The sequence below is a fragment of the Carcharhinus amblyrhynchos genome, chromosome 18 (assembly GCF_965287045.1).
Source record: "Carcharhinus amblyrhynchos chromosome 18, sCarAmb.v2.hapA, whole genome shotgun sequence".
NCBI lineage: Eukaryota > Metazoa > Chordata > Chondrichthyes > Carcharhiniformes > Carcharhinidae > Carcharhinus > Carcharhinus amblyrhynchos.
In genome coordinates this window covers 46,546,032-46,558,969 of record NC_137341.1, presented here as the reverse complement: position 1 = coordinate 46,558,969, position 12,938 = coordinate 46,546,032, and the positions used below count along the sequence as shown (strand labels likewise).

Here is a 12,938-nt window from a genome sequence, read left to right as displayed (position 1 = left end):
TTTCTTAATTTTTCTCTCAAATTTCATCATTTTAAGCCAAGTTCATGAATAACAAAAAAATGACAGAAGTACAAAATATTGTCTTTTTTCGGTGGATCTTGCATCAACACAGCTTGTATCTTCGACGGTTTCATTATAGCCTGATGCAGAACCACAATTTTACAAAGTTTCGCGAGTGGGTCAACCTCAAAACTGACGACTGCTTCATTTTAACCTCTTGGTCATCCTTTTGCACCAAGTTTTGCGAGAGGATGAACTCTCGCTGTGATTCTGTCATCCTGATGAGGATTACTCAGTTGGATGTGCTCTTGAGTGATCAGACTTACTTGCTTTGGCTGGGTTAAATGGGCCTTCTTAAAATGTAAACCCATTGGTTTGGTGAATCTTTCATTTTTAGGTTTCCGAGTGAATCCATCTCTGACACAGCAAACTGAGTAACCATTCCCAGCCAAGTTTTCTTCTGCTGTGCGGATGATTTTCAGGATTTCAGTTTCTCCTAGGGCATGAACTTTTGGCAAAGGTACTTCTTTCTTGGCCTGCTAATATTCTGCACGGCGTTTACAAGTTTCCTTGTTCCCTCGAGCTTCAGCCTGGTCAACCAGTAGCTTCTTGGGAGCCCTGGTTGCCATTCACCTGAGGAAGGAGCAGTGCTCTGAAAGCTTGTGATTCCAAATAAACGTGTTAGACTTTAACCTAGTGTTGTGAGACTTCTTACTGTGCCCAGACCAGTCCAATGCTGGAATCTCCACATCTTGGTTGCCTTTAGTTTGTGAATTTTCTCCATCAAGATACGCTTATTCTTAAAGACACTATCCTTCATCATCAGGCTGTGTTACACTTGACGATTGATCTTCTTGGACTACTTGTATCTGCGAAGTAGACATCTCAAAATTCTCATTCTCCTCATATAGGCCAGTTTCTCCTGCATGCGGTTTTTATCTGTACTCTTTTTCTTACCGATGCTATTGTGCTGGCCCTTCTTGCGTGCAAGGGTGTTCTTCCTGCATCGAGTACGCAAGTGTACAATCACAGGCTTGCAGATAATCAAACAATTCTTTAATTCATTTTCTGATCTGTTGACGGGAATTGACATTGGCAATCTTATTCATTTCATTGGGATCCAGCCATACCTTCTTCTTGCCACAGCGCAAAACGCTGAAAGTCAGCCTGTTCTGAAGCCTGAGCCTACTCATGACCGCTTTTGCATGGAAAGGGGTACTTGCTAGTATCCACGAAGTAAGTTCATCCTGATGTAGGTGGCTTGTCCAACTTTCTCCTCACAATCTTTCAACTTTGGGATTGGATAGGAATCCAATTTTGTCATTGCGTTGTCCTTCCAACAATTCATGCAGAATTGTTGAGTACCATCAAGTTTAGGGACCAATATGACTGACAAACTCCATTCACTTTGACTCGGCTCAACTTCCTTTTTTACTTGCTCTGCTTTGAGAGCATTAAGCCAGAGCATCATGGTAGGCACAGTGGTTAGCACTGCTGCTTCACAGCGCCAGGGACCTGGTTTCGATTCCCAGCTTTGGTCACTGTCTGTGTGGAGATTGCACATTCTTTTCGTGTCTGCATGGGTTTCCTCCCACAGTCCAAAGATATGTGGGTTCGGTTAATTGGCCATGCTAAAATTGCCCCTTAGTGGCTTGACATGCGTAGGTTAGAGGGATTAGTGGGTAAACATGTAAGGATATGGGAGTAGGGCCTGGGTGGAATTGTGTCGGTGCAGACTTGATGGGACAAATGGCTTCTTTCTGCACTGCAGATTTTCTATGATTCTATGAATAAGGGTGTTGTTTTATTGCAACAGCATTCGCAACATCAATCTCATGCTCTAGCATCTATTCTCCCCACTTTATTCCTACATAGCTCCTCATTTCTGTTTAACAGGTCTTTCCGTTCAGTTCTCAGTTCTTGGGACAGATAAATTACTACCTGATTCCTGTTTTCAAGGACTTCTGCATTGTTCAAATTGTTTTGAGGCACATCAAAATCTACATCCTTGGGATTTGATTCGCCACTCTTCTTTTCCTGTCATAATATTGTTTAAGTATGTTCACATAACATACCCTATAACTTTTCCGTATAGGACATTTTTACCAGAAAGTTTATCTGATAAAATTTTTTTTCAATTTTATTGGGACCACTAAATCTCATTTTCAAAGGATCTCCTACAATTGGTAAGAGCACCAATACTTCATCCCGAGGGGAAAATATCCAAATGGTATATTTCTTATCAGCTTCTTGCTTCATTAGGTGCAATGTCACCTTCAAATGCTGTTTAGCTAATTCATCTTTCAGAATTAAACACTTCTGTCTGATCCTTTACCTGACCAGGTTTTCTTTTACCATTTCATCAAACATAGTGTCAGCTAATGGAACCTTACCTCCTTCATCTTTCCTTTGTGCTCTCACTTCTGTTTTAACTCATGGCTGTGGGATTTTGTCACTACACAGTCTGACACATTTCCAGGGCATTTTTCTTTTAATTCCTCAGTTCCCTGGTTTCCTTTTGGCTTTCTACTACCATGAGCACCACTCCACTTGTGATCCAGATATATCGTTTCCCAGAATAAATTGTATTTCTGTAACAGCCACGTTTTCTGTCCCACTATTACTTCCCCAGACAGGATTGGACTTTCTAGTCTTATTTTACACAGGGAAATACTTCTCCTCTCTCCATTTATTCCACAGATTATCCTTCTCTTGGGCAGAATTTCAGAAGGAGTGCAAATATTTTCATCTCCTACCATTGGAGACATACTAGCTCCCGTATCTCTCAATATTTTCACTTCTTTACTTACTTCCCCTGTTCTACCTGAATAAACCTTACCCACACATATAAAGTCTCTGAAAATATTAGGTTTTATTCATCATCCAGCCTATGCCTAGGCTGTGCTCTCTCCTTCATCTCCTCAACTTCTTTTGGGATTTCTTTCACTACATTACCTAATCCCATTTGTTGAATCTCTTTTTCGCATCCTTTTCCTCAGAGCCTTCTTTAAGCCATCAGCACTGTGCTTTTGTGTGTTCTCTCTTAACTCTTGAGGTTTTTCACCACTTTTTCACCCTCTGGAGTGTCTTGTTTCACAGGTGGTAAACTGGTCCCAGTGTTATCTACTTTTGGTTTTTCATGGAAGAATCTCTCCCTCCCCCAATCTCTATCCTTCATGGAATAAGATTGCTGTTGGAAGCCAAATTTTAATTTATGCAGTAAAGCATATTCATCCACCATCTCTGCAGCTCTTCTCGCTAACTGAACCCTCTGCTCCTCAACGTAAGTTCTTATCATGTCTGGAAATGAGTTTTTGAACTCCTCCAACAGAATTCTATTTCCTTCACTCTCTCAAAATCGATAAAGATCTGACCTGGTTCCTTTCATACCTTCCTGAACCTATGTAGTATTTACCTTTGTCAAACACCACATTTTTAACCTTACATGTGCAACTTCACAACACTTGTTTGTGACTCCTGAGGCCCTGCATCAAATAAACAGGGCTGTGGTTCATCCTCATGAGGACTGCCTCAATCTGCTTTTCTCATGTCTTCCTGCTCAATAGTGACATGATCTTTAGTCAGTGCCACTCATTCAGACCGTAACACCAGCACTGACCAAACCAAGTGTACCTGTGCTGGTGTACTTGAGTGGCGTGTGGTGCTGGGTCTGTGACTTCCTATTGTGCAAGAATCCCAATAATACTGCAAGGGCTCCAGTGCGTTCTCCCTCCACAACTGGTCCTGTGGGAGACAGAAGAAGATCATTAGAGCTTGCCTTTGATAGCTGATGAGTCTACAGGGCTAAGGCTTTATACTTAAGCTGAAGTTTTGATATGCTGTTGCATGGATTGAAGTGTACTCCGTTGTTTTAATCTACAGAATTAACTACCTGTCCACCATCTCCTACAGATATTTCCATCCCTCCATTGCCCACTTCCTCGTGAGGCACTGTTATCACAATATGAAGTGCTGCCTTCTCCATTGCAACCAGAATGGCGAGTATGGATACTGTTGTGCACACCCACTCCCCACCATTTTTTATCCTTCTCTTACAAGGGCAAAAGAGAGAGAGAAGGAGAGAGAGAGAAAACATTGCTGGCCTCTCATGTTTTCCAGCAGCTCTATTTCCTGCCTCTTTCCAGGCAGACTGCAATTGCCTTTCAATGGATGCTGAGAAGGTAATGTCAGCAAACATGACACTACCCTCCTGGCATTTAGCCATGCTTTGTACATGCTTTCACCATTACACCCTATTAAATAAGAGGCTGCACTTATCACTTATCAGCTGTCAGCTCCTTAATAGTGCTCAGGGTTTGAGGTTTGCTGAAGGATCAATGATTACCCTGGCTCACATTTCTCCCACGTTCTGGAGCACCACGCACCCTCAGGCTGCTGACTGATGTGATTGCTGAGGCCCCTGCCTCGTCTCCTTTTCACTTCTGCCTGTCATTGCATTGGAAGATGGCTGCAGCAGTAATGGAAGCTGCCATATCTTTAAATTGGGCCATATTTTTAGCCTCCTGCCTCTTTTCTGCTTCAGGACTTTGTTCAGCCAGGTCCCATACTAAATGATCTGTAGGTAATAAATTATAGCTGGCAAATGCCTTACTTCTGAAGCTTGATTAAAAATCTGAAGTCAAACGGACTCCACTTAGTCAAACATGTATCATTAGAGCTCTGCTGTCATGCTTTCCTGGTCTGGAAATTTTATTACTTAGCACATAATTTACAGCTGGCTTTGCTTCTCGATGACATTACTGTTACTAGAGAGGCAGTGCTCGACAGACTGGAGGGGCTGATTGTGGACAAGTCCCCAGGACCGGATGGAATGCATCCGAGGGTTCTGAAAGAAATGGCGGAGGTGATAGTGGATGCCTTGGTGGTTATTTTCCAGACGTCGCTGGATTCCGGGGAAGTGCCAGAAGATTGGAAAACGGCTAATGTTACGCCGTTGTTTAAGAAGGGTGCCAGGCAAAAGGCAGGGAATTATAGGCCGGTTAGTTTAACGTCTGTTGTAGGTAAAATATTAGAATCCGTCATCAAGGAGGAAATAGCGAGGCATCTTGAGGGGAACTGCTTGATAGAGCAGACGCAGCACGGTTTCATTAAAGGGAAGTCGTGTCTGACAAATTTACTGGAGTTCTATGAGGATGTGTCTAGGGCGGTGGATAGAGGAGAGCCGGTGGATGTGGTCTTTCTTGATTTTCAGAAGGCGTTTGACAAGGTACCTCACAAGAGGTTATTGCAGAAGGTCAGGGGGCATGGAATTGGGGGTAGGGTGTTAGCGTGGATAGAGGACTGGTTGTCAAATAGGAGGCAGAGAGTGGGGGTCAATGGGTGCTATTCGGATTGGCGGATGGTGACTAGTGGAGTGCCCCAGGGGTCGGTGCTGGGGCCTCAGCTATTTACCATTTATATAGATGATCTGGAGGAGGGAACCGAGTGTAGGGTGTCGAAATTTGCTGATGACACCAAGATTGGTGGAACGGCAAATTGTGCGGAGGGTGTGGAGAGTCTACAGAAGGATCTAGATAGGCTGGGTGAATGGGCCAGGAAATGGCAAATGGAATTTAATGTTGGCAAGTGCGAGGTGGTCCACTTTGGTAGGAATAATGGTAGGAAGGATTATTACTTGCGTGGAGAAAAACTGCAGCAGACGACGGTGCAGAGGGACCTCGGGGTCCTTGTGCATGAGTCGCAAAAACCCAGCTTGCAGGTGCAGCAGGTGGTCAGGAAGGCGAATGGGATGCTGGCCTTCATTGCGAGGGGGATTGAATATAAAAGTAGGGAGGTCTTGCTGCAGCTGTATAGGGCATTGGTGAGGCCGCAGCTGGAGTACTGTGTGCAGTTTTGGGCGCCGTACTTACACAAGAATATTTTGGCCTTGGAGGGAGTGCAGAGGAGGTTTGCTAGGATGATGCCGGAGATGAGGGGGTTGAGCTATGAGGAGAGGCTGAATAAATTAGGCTTGTACTCGTTAGAGTTTAGAAGAATGAGGGGAGATCTTATTGAGACATATAAGATGATGAATGGGATGGATAGGATAGAGGTGGAGAGACTCTTCCTGCTCAGAAAGGATAGTAGGACTAGGGGGCACAGCCTCAAGATAAAGGGGAGGCGGTTTAGAACGGAGTTGAGGAGGAACTTCTTCACTCAAAGGGTGGTGAATCTCTGGAATTCCCTGCCCATTGAAGTGGTGGAGGCTACCTCGCTAAATATTTTTAAGACGCGGGTTGATGGGTTTTTGATAAGAGAGGGGATTAAGGGTTATGGGGAGAGGGCGGGAATGTGGAACTGAGCCACGACAGATCAGCCATGATCTTATTGAATGGCGGGGCAGGCTCGAAGGGCTAGATGGCCTACTCCTGCTCCTATTTCTTATGTTCTTATGGTCTAACAAAGAAATTAGATCAAATGCAGTTGTTTTTCCAGTATAAATAATGGGAAATAAATCTTTTGTGCAAAAGAAATTTCAGATTTTGTTTAGCTGGCTTTGGGTACAAACTGGTTGAAATGACCATTTTAAAAATAATGTTTAAGTTTAAGGGATTTGCTTTAATACTATCTTATAATATTTTTAATCAGAAAATATTATTTCATAAATTTTGTTCGTTCATAGATGTGGTTTTGCTATTTTATGAATCATAAGTCTAAGAAATGGTGTTGCTCATGTGTAATTGAAGGGCTTATCATATGAAGAAAGGTTGAACAGGTTGGGGCTACTCATTTGAGTTTTGAAGAATGAGTGGTAATCTTATTGAAACAGGAAAAAGATACAGAAGTCTGAGGTCACGTACCAACCGACTTAAGATCGGCTTCTTCCCTGCTGCCGTCAGACTTTTGAATGGACCTACCTTGCATTAAGCTAGCCTTTCTCTACACCCTAGCAATGACTGCACCGTTTCATTTCCTTCTCTATAAACGGTATGCCTTGTCTCTATAGTGCACAAGAAACAATACTTTTTATTATGCTAATGCATATGACAATAATAAATCAAATCAAATCAGATCAAAACATAAGAGCCTAGGGGGACTTGCATCAGGAGGCTGTTTTGTCTTACGTGGGAGACTAAGAATTGGCGATGCATTTTTAGAATAAACCCCCATTGTCAATGGTTTTTTCCATTGGATTCATCCCTTATCTCCAAGTAACCAGGAAGAAAGACTGGAAGATCCCACATGAATGGCCAAAATATTCTGGTTTTTACTTACCAATTAAATACTATTTACTTACCATATGCAAACATGCTTAAAATACGGATGACACCAATTACGACTAGATAGCCTAACACCTCCTGCTTTTCAATTGTAAATTCTTCTAGCGCAGCACTCATCTCCTTTGCCACCACGGCCTAGATAGCATCTTTTTCTTTCGTAAAGGAAGATGCGATATACTCATATAGTACCTCCAGTATCTGTCCTGCCTCCATGTGCCAGTCCCCTTTTTTATTCTTACATATGCCCTACTCTCTCTTTTACCATCTTTTTATTATTTATATGCTTATAGATGGCCTTGGCATTCCCTTTCATTTTAGCTGCATGGCTTTTCATGCACTCTCTTTGCTTTTATTATCATTTCACTTCCCCTCTGGTTCATCTATTTTCAGCTTGATTCTCCATTGTATTTCCTGACATCTTTCGACAAAGTCTCACATAGCATACTACTATGTAAAGTTAAAGCACATTGTTTGCAGGTAATGTCTTGAGATGGATAGAAAGCTGGTTAGCAGATAGGAAGCAAAGAGTTGTCATAAATGAGTCTTTTTCTGATCGGCAGCCAGTGACTAGTGGGGTTCTGCAGGGACCTGTGCTAGGACCCAACTGCTCACATTATATATTAATGATTTGGAAGAGGGAACTTAATGTATTATCTCTAAATTTGCAGATGATACAAAGTTGGGCGGGAGGGTGAGCTGTGAGGAGGATGCAGAGATACTTCAGCATGACTTGGACAAGCTGAGTGTGTAAGCATATGCGTGGCAGATGTAGTATAATACGGATGAATATGAAGTTATCAATTTTGTTAGCAGTAATAGGAAGACAGATTATGACTTAAATGGGTGTAAATTGAGAGAGGTATATACCAAGTGAGACCTAAGTGTCCTCATGCATCAGGTGCTGAAAATAAGTGTGCAGGTACAGCAGGCAGTAAAAAAGGCAAATGTTATGTTGGCCTTTATAGTGAATGGATTTGAGAATAGGAATAGGAATGCTTTGCTACAATTGTATATGGCATTGGCGGGGCCACACCAGGGGTATTGTGTGCAGTTTTGGTGTTCTTATCTAAGGAAGAATGTCCTTGCTGTGGGAAATCAATCATTTTATCTTTTATGATTTTTACAACGTTTTCTAACATTTTCTACAATGTATTTGTAGAATACAAATCTCACGGGATAAATCATGCAGAAGTTTCACTTGTGCTGAGGTTTCATGTTACAACATGCTGATTACACTTACAGTGCTATGATAAGCAAACGTTGGCAGAGATCACTAACTCATGGACAATGCATGATCAGAGGTCAGCCACCTTTGCAAATGTGTTTAATTAACCAATGAATGTAAATAGGCGTTCTCTGAAGTAATGTATAATAATGACTGTATAAGAGAAAACAGAAGAAGGAGAATGGTAACATCATGTAAGACAGAGAAGAAACTTCTAATAAACTCGTATGTTTGTACCAGACCATGAAGTGTCGGCAAATTCTTGAACTATTCTGGCATAGTTGGGCAGGACCACCGATCGGATGTCCATTTGAGGAGCACCAGTGGACCCATTGACACCAAGAGGTAAGAACCCTTCTTAGCAAAGTTCTTCTCTGTTATGCGACCCTAAGTCGACTGCTTGCATGATTCCTGGTCTAGATGTTTCGGCTCGAGATCCCCATTGAATGCACTCCTCGGCTAAAGATTAGTTCACAGTCATTTTTTGACCCCAACTGCTCGAGATCCCACTAATATCCAGAGTTAAAGATGGCAGGAAAAGGTAGTAAAAGTCATTTACCTACAACAGAGAAGGGTGGTAATGCCCTCTGAATGTAACAGAGCAAGGGATGATGCGAGAATTAAAAGAGTTTGTAGGGCAGTGATTCGATTTACGGAAAATGTTGATCGAAATTGAACAAAAGTACGGAGCCTCCAAAGGACAATGGACCTTGGATGATATTAGGCAAGCATGATGAAAAGCCATGAGGTTACCCCGCAAGGACCATATTCCCTGGTTCCTTGCTTTGATGAGTCAACTCAGGCAATGAAATGGAACTATCAGACATGCAGAGTTGGACCGAAAGGTTAAGGGGCTCCAGGATCAATTAGCAAAGGAATGGCTGGGATGCTTCTCAGACCTAAAAACAGCAGAGAAAGTGGATAGATGGGGAAAAGAGAGACAAGACAAAGAAGGCAGGGGTATTATTAGTACATCAATTAGCAGGACTAATTGAACAAGTAGTCGCTTCCACCAAAAAGTGGAGCAAAGATAAAGAGAAGCTTAGAAAGTTAGAATCCAGAGTAAGGGAACTGGAGAAACAAAACCAAGTGTTAGAGGAGAATCAATGGGGAAGGGAAACTGTTCCTCTACCTCCTTATGAGTCCACACGACAGGGACCAACCACCCCTCCAGAGGAATGGGAAGCGCTAGAACACAACTTAGCACCAGTAACCCGAGGGGGAACAGAGGCGCAGCCAACAGCAAATTATAAACCTTTCACCCCAGGCGAAAGACAGCAGATAATGGTTCCCCTGGGTAAACCACAACCTGGAAGCGCAAACACTAAATTCTGGGAAGAATTAGATACACTTTGGGTAGGACACCAACTACACCTGAGAGACATACACCAACTGCTCAGAGCAACCTGTCCAGCAGATAAGTGGAGGCAAGTAGCAGGAGGACACATCACTCCTCCAGTACAAGGTTATAGTGGGAGATGTTGGATACATGTAGTCGCCCTAACAGCAGAAATAGATGCCCAACAAACACCCTTCACCCAGTTTAAGACAGAAGTCCAGAGAATTTTAGGAAATGCTTGTACTAACTGGAGCAGAATTACAATAACCAAGCAACTAAAGAGGGAAGGAGCTTTTGAGTATGGGGACTGGTTATTCCAAGTATACCAGGAATGCTCAGGGCAAGGGAACCCAGGCCATGAGGATCGAGCTTTCATCCAGGCTTTCAAGGATGGGCTCTCTAGTGCTCACCAAACCATCCTAAAAATGGGAGTGATTATGTCCCAGGATTATGATGAACTAGTGAAATGGGCTAGTGGCATACTGGGAGGCGGAGAGGAGAAATCCCAGACAAGAGTAAGGCAAGAAAGAGTAGCCGCATACAGTAATGGGAACAGGATTAAGTTCAAACTGACTTGTCACAGTTGTGGCTGACAAAGGCACTTTGCAAGGGATTGCGGGGTCCCAAGGAAAGGAAACAAATTTGGAAGTAGTGGGAAACATTGTAATCACTGTAATAAAAATGGACACACAGAAGCAGTGTGTTGGAACAAACATGGGAGACCCCCGACTCGATCCATGACCACAGCAGGATCGGAGGAACCAAGGAACCTCTGAGATCAGCAAAATTGACGGTCTGCAGCCCCCATTCATAAGGGTAAGAAGGAGGAAAGGATTTATGTGTCTGCACCAGTAGGGCGTAGGCAATGTGTGATGTTGGTGGACAAGGTGTTGAAGTGGAAATTTTCCTGCTTCTTGACTGTGGTAGAGTGACTTAACAAAATTTGTTCTGACCAAATAACTAGTCTTTATTTACAAAACACTGCATGCAGTATTGGCAGTAACTTGAGTTCGGAGATCCGTCATTACGACTTGCTAATTCCTTCCCAAGTCCGCGCTTACGTAAGGAATCAATTCAGTATTTATACATAATCATTTATCAGTTTGCGTGACCAGAGCTTATTCAGGAATTTGATCAATAGTAACATCATAGCGATGTCATAAACAGTGGTACAACTTGCTGACCTCCTAGAACTCTTTGTCTCATCATTCATAGCTTTATCTTGTCCTTTTGATAGAACAAAAGAAGGCTGATGACTTCATCATGTCTGACCTTATCCTGTCTCACTCATACAGCCCTAGATCATGTAGAGTCAGCCTTAATCAGGTCTTACAGAGGTTAGGCTTGGTTTGACCTTCTCTGGTCTTATTCATGTCTTAAGTTATGCGGAGTCAGTCTCATCAAGTCTTAAAGGGGTCTGGCATTTTGGAATAGCTTGGTCAGCTTTCCTTATTTATATCAAATACTTGACCAACTTTCCCATCATGCCACTACTTCATTTGTATAATTCACACAGGGCCATCCAAATCTGTCACCGACCTACCCTTACAGGTAGGATGATTTACCTAACAGGGATAGGAGGGAACAAAACACCCGCCTACCTTAGCAAGACCACATTAGTAGAAATAATTAATTTGTGTATACCAATGGGATTCTATGTGTGTAAAAATAACAAGGGTACAACAATGGGAAATGATTTAATGAAAGAATATGAGATTTTGATAGACATGTGGAAAGGGAGAATTAATCTGGCCAAAATGGGCCGGTCAGAAAACTAGAATAGGGCAACTCACAAGTCACCTCAAAACTATTAAGGACCCCGCCACCACCAGAGATTGGGAATTAGGGACAGGAGGGTTTGGAGCCATCTGCACTTCTGTCCCTGGAGTATGGGCTGAGACAAAATTAAATATTGACTTAACTAAAACGGACCTGATAAAGGTACCTGGACCAGAGCATAAGCCCCACCGACAATACCCAATAAAACCAGAAGCAGCTGTAGTGGAGATAGTTAAAGGGTTAGTGGAAAAAGGAATTCCGAGGGAAACCATGAATGCAATTAACTCTCCAACCTGGCCGGTGAGCAAATCCGACGGAAGCTATAGGCTCACGATAGATTACACCGGACTCAATAAAGTTACATTAAAGTTGCACCCATTGTAGCAAGCCCCTCGACAATCCTGAATGGACTGTCACCGGAACACAAAATATTTACGGTATTGGATATAGCCAATGGATTCTGGTCCCTACCCTTGGACCCGAAACCCAAGACAAATTCGCCTTTACAGTGGGAGAGAAACAGTCCACTTGGACTCGCTACCGCAGATATTCCACAATAATCCCGCTATCTTCCATTGAGTAATGAGTGACATCCTGAGTGGGGTAGAACTGCCAGAGGGTAGCACAATCCTATAATATGTAGATGACATCTTAATAGCTTCAGAATCTAAGTTAGGACATCAGGAAGCACTATACCTAGTATTAAACAAACTAAAAATGGCAGGGTTAAAGCTGAGCCCCAAAAGGGCACAAATTGGGAAAACACAAGTCCTGTACCTCGGACAGTTAATATCCCAAGGGCTTAAAGAAATGCCAACAGACCAAAAGAAAGCGGTACAACAAATGCCGCAGCCTATCACTGTAAGAGGAGTCAGAAAGGTACTGGGACTGTTTAACTGTAGCCGAAGTTTTATCCCAGGATTTGCAAAATTGGCAGAACATATCAAAGGGGGAAAACCAGCTTTAAACCCCATAGAATGGGGACCCGAGCAAGAAGAGGTTATAACAAATTAAAAACAGAACTGGTATCAGCCCCTGGACTAGGATTACCATATTCCAATAACGACTTCCACATACATTACAGTAATGAAGGAGGGTTATATTCCGTAGGGGTAACACAGGATCATGGCGATAAAAGGACACCCATAGGTTAGTATTCAACAGCAGAAGGGCTGGTAGTCACCGGACTGCCAAGGTGCATAGACGCCTTGGATTGCGTCGCCTGGGCCGTAAAGGTTAGCAAGCCAATAATAATGACAGGGAATATAATCCTCCAAACCAAATACACCTTGGTGGAAATGCTAAACACAGGAAAGCTAAGGACCGTCGCAAATATGAGAAGGGCTAAATGAGAAGCTGTCCTCCTACCTCCAAA

At 42.9% G+C, this 12,938-nt stretch overlaps 1 pseudogene; it reads right to left on the bottom strand.

The window, feature by feature from the left end:
* Window positions 1–221: 221 nt before the first annotated feature.
* LOC145354737 (large ribosomal subunit protein eL19 pseudogene) lies at window positions 222–1,193 on the bottom strand (annotated as a pseudogene).
* Between the last annotated feature and the right edge of the window lie 11,745 nt (window positions 1,194–12,938).